We start from the raw sequence: 9,176 nt of genomic DNA on the forward strand, positions 1-9,176 counted from the left end.
TTTCTCAGCTATTTTTGAGCCTTTCTCGAGGGCATGGAGAAATTTGCCAGAGTGTGGTTAAACAATGCAGTTTGGGAGGCAGCCCTGGTCAGTGCCAGCTGCCTGAGTTGGCCTCTTCAAGCTGCCTTCAAACCATTTAGATATGGCGGGCTGTTCTAGAGAAAGCAGGATCTCTGTGTGTCTTAAAACTGTGTGCCCATGTACTTGCTCTCCGGTAGCAAATGGTGCTAAGAAAGGCATCTGCCTAGAGGAGAGGCCCCTGCGTGGAGGTGCCTGAGGACTCCCAGGGTAGCAGGAGGTTGGGCTATGTCAGCCCTCACAGGAACTACCCCATTTGTCATCCTGGAAGTGTCTGGGACAGTCAGCACCATGATTGGACTTTGGAGATGCCAGTTCCAATTGATAGTTGCAGGGACAGAGAAGGAAAAGGAAAGAGAAAGAAGGATATGCCTGAGACCCACTTCCTCAGTCCCTGAGCTGGGCACCTCCCTTATCAACAGGCCCCTGAACTCCTCCTATGCTGCCATTTCTTCACTTGCTTTAGGTCCTGGAACTCAGCTGGATCTCCTTTCCTCTTTGAAACAGCCACCACCAGAGTTCCCGATGTGGCTCAGCAGGAACGAACTTAACTAGTATCCAAGAGGACGCAGCTTCCGATCCCTGGCCTCGCTCAGTGGGTTAAAGATCCGGCATTGCTGTGGCTGTGGCTGTGGCTGGCAGTTACAGCTCTAATTCAACCCCTAGCCTGGAACCTCCATGTGCCATGGCTGTGGCCCTTAAAAAAAAAAAAAAAAAAAAAAAGCCACCACCTACTCTTATTCCAGTTTCCCCCCTTTATGGCAAGCTGCTGGGGGCTGTACTCCAGGTTTTCTCCTAGCTGCTGCCAAAAATGAGCATCTTGCTTTTTTTTTTATGTTAAGGGTTTTCTTGCTCATCAAACAAGGACATCAGGTAAAAGCAGAACTGGACATAGGGAGTTACAAAGTTCAAAATAAATCTCACACGCTCAGAATCCCTGGTCTACAGTTCCTGGCACCTTGAATGAAAGAAACAAGGATTCCTGAGTGAGAGGGTCTCTTAGAGAGGTAAGATCTCCTCCCCCAAAGGCCAGGGAATGGACTTGAGTGAGCACCCCTGCAGGGCCCATGCCTCTCAGCTCATGCCCTTGGGATTTCAAGGTCCTGGGACCCAACCACTCAAGAATGAAAGCCTGGATCAAGGGCTTGGGGTGGCATCTCTAGGTCTGACCTGGACTGGGAATTAGGTGCACAGCCTATGAAGGGAAAAGGAAGCAGAGGTACAGAGGGTCACAGGTTCAGGTGGTGGTAGGGAGTTTTCTAAGCTCCCCAGCCAGGGAGAATGCCCAAGGCACTCAGAATATCTCCCGTCCTCCACCTCCACCTCACAACCCCCAACCCCACCCTGGCTCAGGCCAAGCTGCAGCTTCTCCTGCTACCAGAGAAGAGAGAAGGGGCTCCCTTCCCATTTCCCAGGTGAGGGGTCATGGAAGACCCTGGGCAGCTCCAGGCTTTGCACCTTTGAAACCACTTACCTGGGAATGTCTGAGGAGGACAGCAGGGGATCGAATCCAGTGGGTTGTAAGGGCCAAGCGGCTTCAGTGGTCTCAGTCTGTCCTCAGCCCAATGGCTTTGGAAAGGGCAGTATGAACTCTGTCATGCAGAATCTTTCTGAATAGCTAAGCCTTTCAGAGAGCTGACATTTAACCCTTCGAAGCAAACAGAATTTATCTTGGTTAGGACTCTTTAAGAGTGTTTATGAATATCACTGCTTAAACAGACCCTACTGGACATATCTTAACCTCTCCTGAGGATTTAGGTCACATGAGCTCCTGGGGCTTGCTCAGGCCCACTGCACTGTGACTACTGTGTACCCAATACTAAATGCCAGCAGCCACACTGGTATGGGTCTCAAATCTGTTTTGAATAGGACCTGGGCCCCTTCAGTGTTTTTGTACTGATAACTAACTTACCTCACTCTTCTAACTTACCTTTTCCAAATTCTTGAGGGCTTGGAAACCATTTTACCTAATTCAGAACTTCCAAACCAATCAACAGTACTCTGAAGGAGGAACTGCAAGGTCTCCCAGGAATAAAGCCATTGAGCTTCAGTGCACGCCTCCTGTCTGGCCTGCCTCTGGCCTCTGCTGGGCTCCAGCACCCAAGTTCTGGATAAATCCAGTGTTCTAGCTGGGTGTGTTCTGGTTTGAACCAGTTCACTAAAACTTGTGGATTTTTTTTTTTTTTTAGGGCCACAACTGTGGCATATGGAAGTTCCCAGGCTGGGGTCGAATCAGAGCTGCAGCTGCCGGCCTATGTGCAGCCAAAATTGTAGGGAAAAAATTTTAGGTTGAACAATGTGATATTGCTTATTAACCTACAAATATGACAATTTTATATATTTCAACCTATTGATAAATAAGTTTAATGATTTTTGAGGTGTTTGTCATCTTTTTCTATTCTAGATATTTACTTTTGTGCTTAATTTTGTATTCTTTTTCTTTCTTTTTGGCTGCACCCATGGCATATAGATGTTCCCAGATCAGGAGCTGAACCCTTGCCACAGCAGTAAACGGAGCCACAGCAGTAAAAATGCCAGATCCTTAACCCACTGTGCTATGAGGGAACTCCTTGTGTTCTTTTTCTTAAGGTTTTTCCAAATTATATAAGCTTTAGGGCCCACACACCCAGACTAGAGTGGAAATTCAAAATGATAGAGCCTTGTATAGGACAATTTGACAATTTGCGTCAGGATTTTTAGAAATAGTCATGCCTTTGACCCAGCCATTGTACTTCAGGGATATATTTTCAGGGAATAATCCAGTTTGCTGTAGGGCAGAGCTTATCAACTTTGCACCTTGGGAAAATGGAGCAGGAGCCCAGACTAATCGTTGCCAGAAGTTCCCTTCCTTGTACATTTTGAGTTTCACCAATAATTCCTTGGGTTAAGTCCATCTGAACTGGATTTTCTGTTATATGCAACTAAAACAAAGAGTTCATGGCAGCATAATTGAACCTAGCAAAAAAAAAAAAAAATTTAAAATTGTTAACAACCCAAATGGAAACAGTATAGGATTAGCTAAATAATTTTTGTCCATCACTATGTTGGACTATTAGGTGGCCATTAAAAATCATATCTGAAAGAATATTTGGGATTTCCCATTGTGGTGCAGTGGAAATGAATCTGACTAGTATCCATGAGGATTCGGGTTCAGTCCCTAGCCTTGGTCAGTGGGTTAAGGATCCAGCTTTGCCGTGAGCTGCACTATAGGTCGCAGTTGTGGCTCAGATCTGGCATTGCTATGGCTGTGGCACAGGACAGCAGCTAGAGCTGCAATTTAACCCCTAGCCTGGGAACTTCCATATGACGCGGGTGCAGCCCTAAAGAAGCAGGGAAAAAAAAAAAAAGAAAAAGAATATTTGATGACAAAAAATGTTCACAATGTAATCATAGATGAAAAAATAGGACACAAAATAGTGGCTAAAGTTTATGTTTTTATTTACATATGTATATATATATATATAGGGTTTTGGTTGTTTCGTTTGGGGTTTTTTGGCTGCACCTGTGGAAGTTCCCAGGCCAGGAATCAAACTCATGCTGCAATTACAGCTTGTGCCACAGCTGCGGCAATGCCGGATCCTTAATCTACTGCACCACATGGGAACTTCCATGTGGGTTTATAATTTTTTTATTATTTTATTTATTTATTTATTTATTTATTTATTTTTGGTCTTTTTGTCTTTTTAGGGCCACACCCGTGGCATATGGAGGTTCCCAGGCTAGGGGTCTAATCGGAGCTATAGCTGCTGGCCTACACCATAGCCACAGCAATGCCAGATCCAAGCTGCATCTATGACCTACACCACAGCCCATGGCAATGCCGGATCCCCAACCCACTGAGCGAGGCCAGGGATCGAACCCCCAACCTCATGGTTCCTAGTTGGATTCGTTAACCACTGCACTATGACGGGAACTCCCCATGTAGGTTTTTTAATAGAATGGTAAAAAGGAGAGCTCAAAGGAAGGAAGCTTTCCTGGATGGTGGAATTATGAATTATGAATAAATTTTAATTCTTCATGCCACTTTATATCTTCCAAATATTCAACTATGATGATATGTTATTTTATATATAATTATAATAAGCACTTTAATTTAAACAAGCGTGTTTTTAAGGGAAATTTAGAAAAAACTCAGAATACCCACTGTGGTGCAGTCGGATGGGTGGCATCTCTGGAGTGCTGGGACGCAGTTTCAATTCTCCAGCTGGGTTAAGGATTCGGCATTGACCCAACTGTAGCACAGATCGCAACTGTAGCTTGGATCTGATCCGTGGCAAACTGCACTTCAGGCAAAGGCACCAGCTGGAATTTGGGCACCATGGGGAGATATTTTAAGGCAGGCATGTCTTTTTGCATCCCTCAAATTAGATTCTGAGCATCGATATCTGCTCTGATTTGCAGTGCTGGTGTTCTGGTTTACCTGGGCCTAGGGCCAGCTTTTCCTCTGGGTAATAAAGGGAGAGCACCCAAATCAGTGCTCTCAACCTCTGAGGGTATATCCAGCACCTCTTAGTGTAAGGCCTTTTCTTTTTCAGATCTGCATTTTATTACGTATTTGACTTATTTACATATGAATAACCAATAAATTTGCACAGTTCAAAATCAAAACATACAAAAGGGCATAAGAATAAAAAGTCTCTTCCATCCCCTGGCCCCCAGTTCCACTCCTGGGAGGCAAACTGTGTTGACAGTTTCTGGTGATTCCTTCCAGACATATTTCTAGGGTTTTTTTTTGAAAACAGGATTGTATTCATACTACGTGTCTTAACTTCGTATACTTTTTTTTTCCCCACTTACCATAACTGTGTTAGAATAAATATGCTTCCTAAACATGCATAATGACTGCAAATATGCCATCGAAGGGAGACGGGCCATTTGGTTGTCCTACTGCTGGAAAATTAGGATTTTCTCCCATCAAGTCTTCTGAGTCTGTCCAAAAGAAACTGTCCTAGGATCAGCCAGCAAATTGCATTTGATTTGGACCCTGATTATCCATAGGCTCCCTGGGGACACAGAGCTCTGAGGTCAGGATGAGGCCCAGAACCCAACCCAGAGGGATGAGCGGGTGGTCCCTGGCCTTCAAGGGCTGGCTGTGTGGTCCAGGCCAGCAGGGGAGATATATTTAGCTGGGTCAGATGCTGCTGACTGTATCATGACCCAAGAGGACTGTGCTATTGGCAAACAAACCAGAAGGGCCCGGCCGGCCTTCAGCCCTCCTTCCTCCTCCCTTTCCACACTTGCTGGCAGGGCAGGGGCTGTGAGAGGTGGAGGCAGGCACCGACCAAGGAGACAGCTCTTACAGAGGGGCCACCTCTGAGGCACCCAGCAGAATTGTGTAGCCTCGTCTCATGGCCCCAAGTTTGTTTTTCCCACCATTCCCCACCCCCCGGTTTTCTTCACCCAGCCTCCCCAACATAGCAGAGTAGGACAGTCCAGAAAGCAACCTCTTCCTCCTCTGCCTCTGTCCCCTTTTCCCTTTCCTCCTCTACCCATCAACCTGATTTGCCCTCAGTGCTCCCCTAGGTGAATGGACTTCATTCATGTTGTCATTTACTCAAATTGATTCATTTATCCATTTATTTGTTGAGCAATATATTTTTAGAAAGCCTGAGATAAGCCAGGCTTGGTGCTGGGCACCAAGAAACACAAAAATAAATGGGGAGGTGCCAGCTCTGGTCCTGGTAGAGTTTACATTCTAGTAAGGTTAAAGATAATCCAGCGACCAATTAGATGTTGGTGAAAAACCACAGTGTTAAATAATAACCAACATTCACACAGTGCTTTAAAGTGTATAAAGGGGGTGGGGGGGTCCCCTTGTGGCTCGGTGGTAATGAACCCAGCCAGTATCCATGAGGATTCGGGTTCAATCCCTGGCCTCACTCAGTCGGTTAAGGATCCGGTGTTGCTGTGAGCCGTGGTGTAGGTTGCAGATGTGCCTCAGATTCCACACTGCTGTGACTATGGCATAAACCGACAGCTACAGCTCTGATTCAACCCCTGGCCTGGGAACTTCCATATGCCGCCAGTGGGTCCCTAAAAAGCAAACAAATAAATAAAAAGTGTATAAAGGGTCTTTTACCTGATAGCACATCTAGTCCCAAGAATCTGAGAGATATGATTATCTTATAATTTCTGCTTTAGAGATGAAGAAGTTCTAACTCAGAGATATTAAATAACCTGGCCATGAACTCAGAGGGTACATGGAGCCCTGGTTCTTTTTTTTTTTTTTTTTTTTCCATTTTAGGGTCGCATATGTGCCATATGGAAGTTCCCAGGCTAGGGTTGAATCAGCACTACAGCTGCCAGCCTACACCACAGCCACAGCAATGCCAGATCCAAGCCATGTCTACAACCTACACCACAGCTCATGGCAATGCTGGATCCTTAACCCACTGGGCAAGGCCAGAGATCGAACCTGCCTCCTCATGGATACTAGTCGAAGTTTGTGACTGCTCAGCCACAATGGGAACTCCAAGCCCTGGTTCTGGAACTCAGTCCTTTTGATCCCAAGCCTATATCCCTCCTGAAAAAGAGGAGCCACCAGAACTGGATGGGAGCAGGTTTCTGGTACAGCTCTTCATTTTATGTTTGAGGAGATGGAGGGCCGCAGAGAAGAAAAGTGCCTTGCCTAAGACACACAGCTGAAAACAGGACTGGAACCTGTGGATCCCAGCCCAGTATTCTTTCTTTGCATCTAAACAGCATTCCAATGTCCTGACGAGGACATGAGGCCCTGGCAGATTTGGGGTGGGGGTAATCATGGTAGATCTGTTACCCCATCCTTCCTCGGCAATCCCACCAAGCCCAACCCCCTTCTGCTGCATAGTCCTTTTTGTAAGGAGACAGCCCAGAATACCCTCCCCAGCACCCAACCTCTTTTCCCCAGTGCCTGCTTCCTGCTGAGTGCGTGGGTCTTCATTCAGCAAATGCAGTGTGAGCACCTACTGTGTGCAGACTCTTGGGAAGCCCTTCAACGGCTCACAGACCACCGAGGAGGCCAAAAAGGAGCAGTGCTATCAAATCCACAGAAGAAAAAGCAGATGTCAGAGATGCATGGCAGGGCCGCAAAGCCAAGTCATGGCGGTCTGGTAGAAGAGGTTCAGGGAAGGCTTCCCGGAGGGGGTGACATCTCCACTATGCCCTGAAGTTTGAGTGACAGTTAATTAGCCAGGCCAGACATTGGCAGGGAAGAGACTTTCAGGATGAGGGAATGGAAGGTGCAAGACAAAGTAAGAAGGCACCTTGCCTGTCAAAGGCACGTTGCAGGCTTCTGTCAAATCCGTTCAGTGTATATTAAGCCTCTCAGGTCTGCAAGTGGCCTGTAAGCAGGAACTGGGTATCACTTTCTATGGGTGAGAGCCTATTCCTGTGGATGGATGACTCGGGCACCCCGCATGAGCAGCTTTCACCACCATGGACACAGCATCCTCCCAGCCAGAGCCACCCTCCTCACCTGACATGGATGTTACCATGCAGGAGGGGCTATGCCTAGTAGGAGTCTTTGACTGCAGGGAGGGGAGGCCACAGGTGGGTCCATTACTGTCCCCTTCTTCCCCCAGTAACCAACACCTTCTGTGGGGACAGGAAGCCTCCCATGACACGGGCACAAACAGCCCCCAGTTTAGCACCTAAAAAGGGAGGACTAGCAAGGACACAACCCTGCCTCTGACATGACTGCCAAAAGGCAGCTTTCCCCTAGTATGTGCTTAGGATCTGACCTCTCTCAGACCAACCAAGAGGGAGAGAGCGGTCAGCCCAGAGTGGGTCAGCGCTGCCCCAGTCAGGTACGCACTGGGGTTGCTCATGCCTGGCTGCTGCCCTTGTCCTCATGGCTCCCAGTCCCACATTCCTCAGCTGTGCACATAAACATTCGCTTTGACTATTAGCCTAAGAAGAAAGCTTGGCTGCGTTTGAGGTTTTCATGAGGCCTTTCCCTCCAAGGAGAAGTGTGACTTTGTGTTCAGAAGGGCCTCTCATGAAACCTGGTTCTCCGTAGGTCCCCTGAGTGTGGGCCTCAGAACTGTGCTACGTGCTGGAATACATTCAGTGCCTGCCCTGGGGAATTGGGGGTGGGGGGTAAGGGGTCAGTTTAGCAAAGGACGGGCAGATCACGTCAGTACAATGTGCTGGGCACAAAACAGCGGTGGAGGCTGCAGGGTAGCGAAGTGATACTGGCGCTGAGTTCCAAAGGATGTGAGAGAGCTGGGCAAAGTTGTTGCTTGGGAAAGTAGTAGTAGTAGCAAAGACTCCGTGACCAGAAATAGCCTGAGGGAGGAGGAGATGGTAGGCCTGGGGACAGAGAGGCGGAGGAGGGAGGGAGAGCAGGGGTTGGGTGCAGGGAAGTTTATCCTGAGCGCCTTGAAGCACTATGGGAATCTGTCTGCGTACAACGTCGTGGTGTCGTGGTCAGAGTTGCATTTTTCACTATACAGAAAATGAATATCCAGGAGGGCGCCAAACTCAGGAAGGCATATCAGTTTAGAGGGCATGACAGTCTTCCAGAGACAGAGCGTGAACATTAGGGAGGGAGGTGGTGCGAGGCAGGTCGGGTAAGAACTGTTTGAGGTTTGAGGAGGGAAATGGGGCCCACTTTTAAGGGTGGGCGTGGGGAGCGGTCACCCTTGGCTCTACCTTCCTGGGGGCCGGGCGGGAGGGAGGAGCCGAACCTGAGAGGCGCCTGCTGGGGGCAGGGTCCCAAGATGAAGTAGTGAAGTGGAAGGGACCCACACTAGAGTAGAAGGGGGCAGGGCTGGTGACAAGAGCCCCGGTGGCTGAGTTTTCAGGTTGTGTCTACTCTCTCTTGCCCAAGGTAATGTGGGCCTGAACCGGGAAGTGCAGGCCTCACAGGACCCTCCAAGAGCAACTGGGAAGGACAGAGGAGGGTGGCCTCCTCTAGCCCCTGGGCTGGCAGGCCTGAGGGACAGGGTGAGGAGGGCAGAGGACAGACATGGTCAGGGACTTTGGTTAACCGCCTCTGACCAGCACAGATAAAGCAGTCCTGCGAGGTCCTGGTTTCCACAGCCACCATGCAATTTACTGTCCAAACCTAGGAGCTTTTGAGAGTGAAAGTAATAATTACCTCAGGACAACAGGAGTAT

Source organism: Sus scrofa, chromosome 1 (assembly GCF_000003025.6).
Source record: "Sus scrofa isolate TJ Tabasco breed Duroc chromosome 1, Sscrofa11.1, whole genome shotgun sequence".
In the NCBI taxonomy this organism is placed as follows: Eukaryota; Metazoa; Chordata; class Mammalia; order Artiodactyla; family Suidae; genus Sus; species Sus scrofa.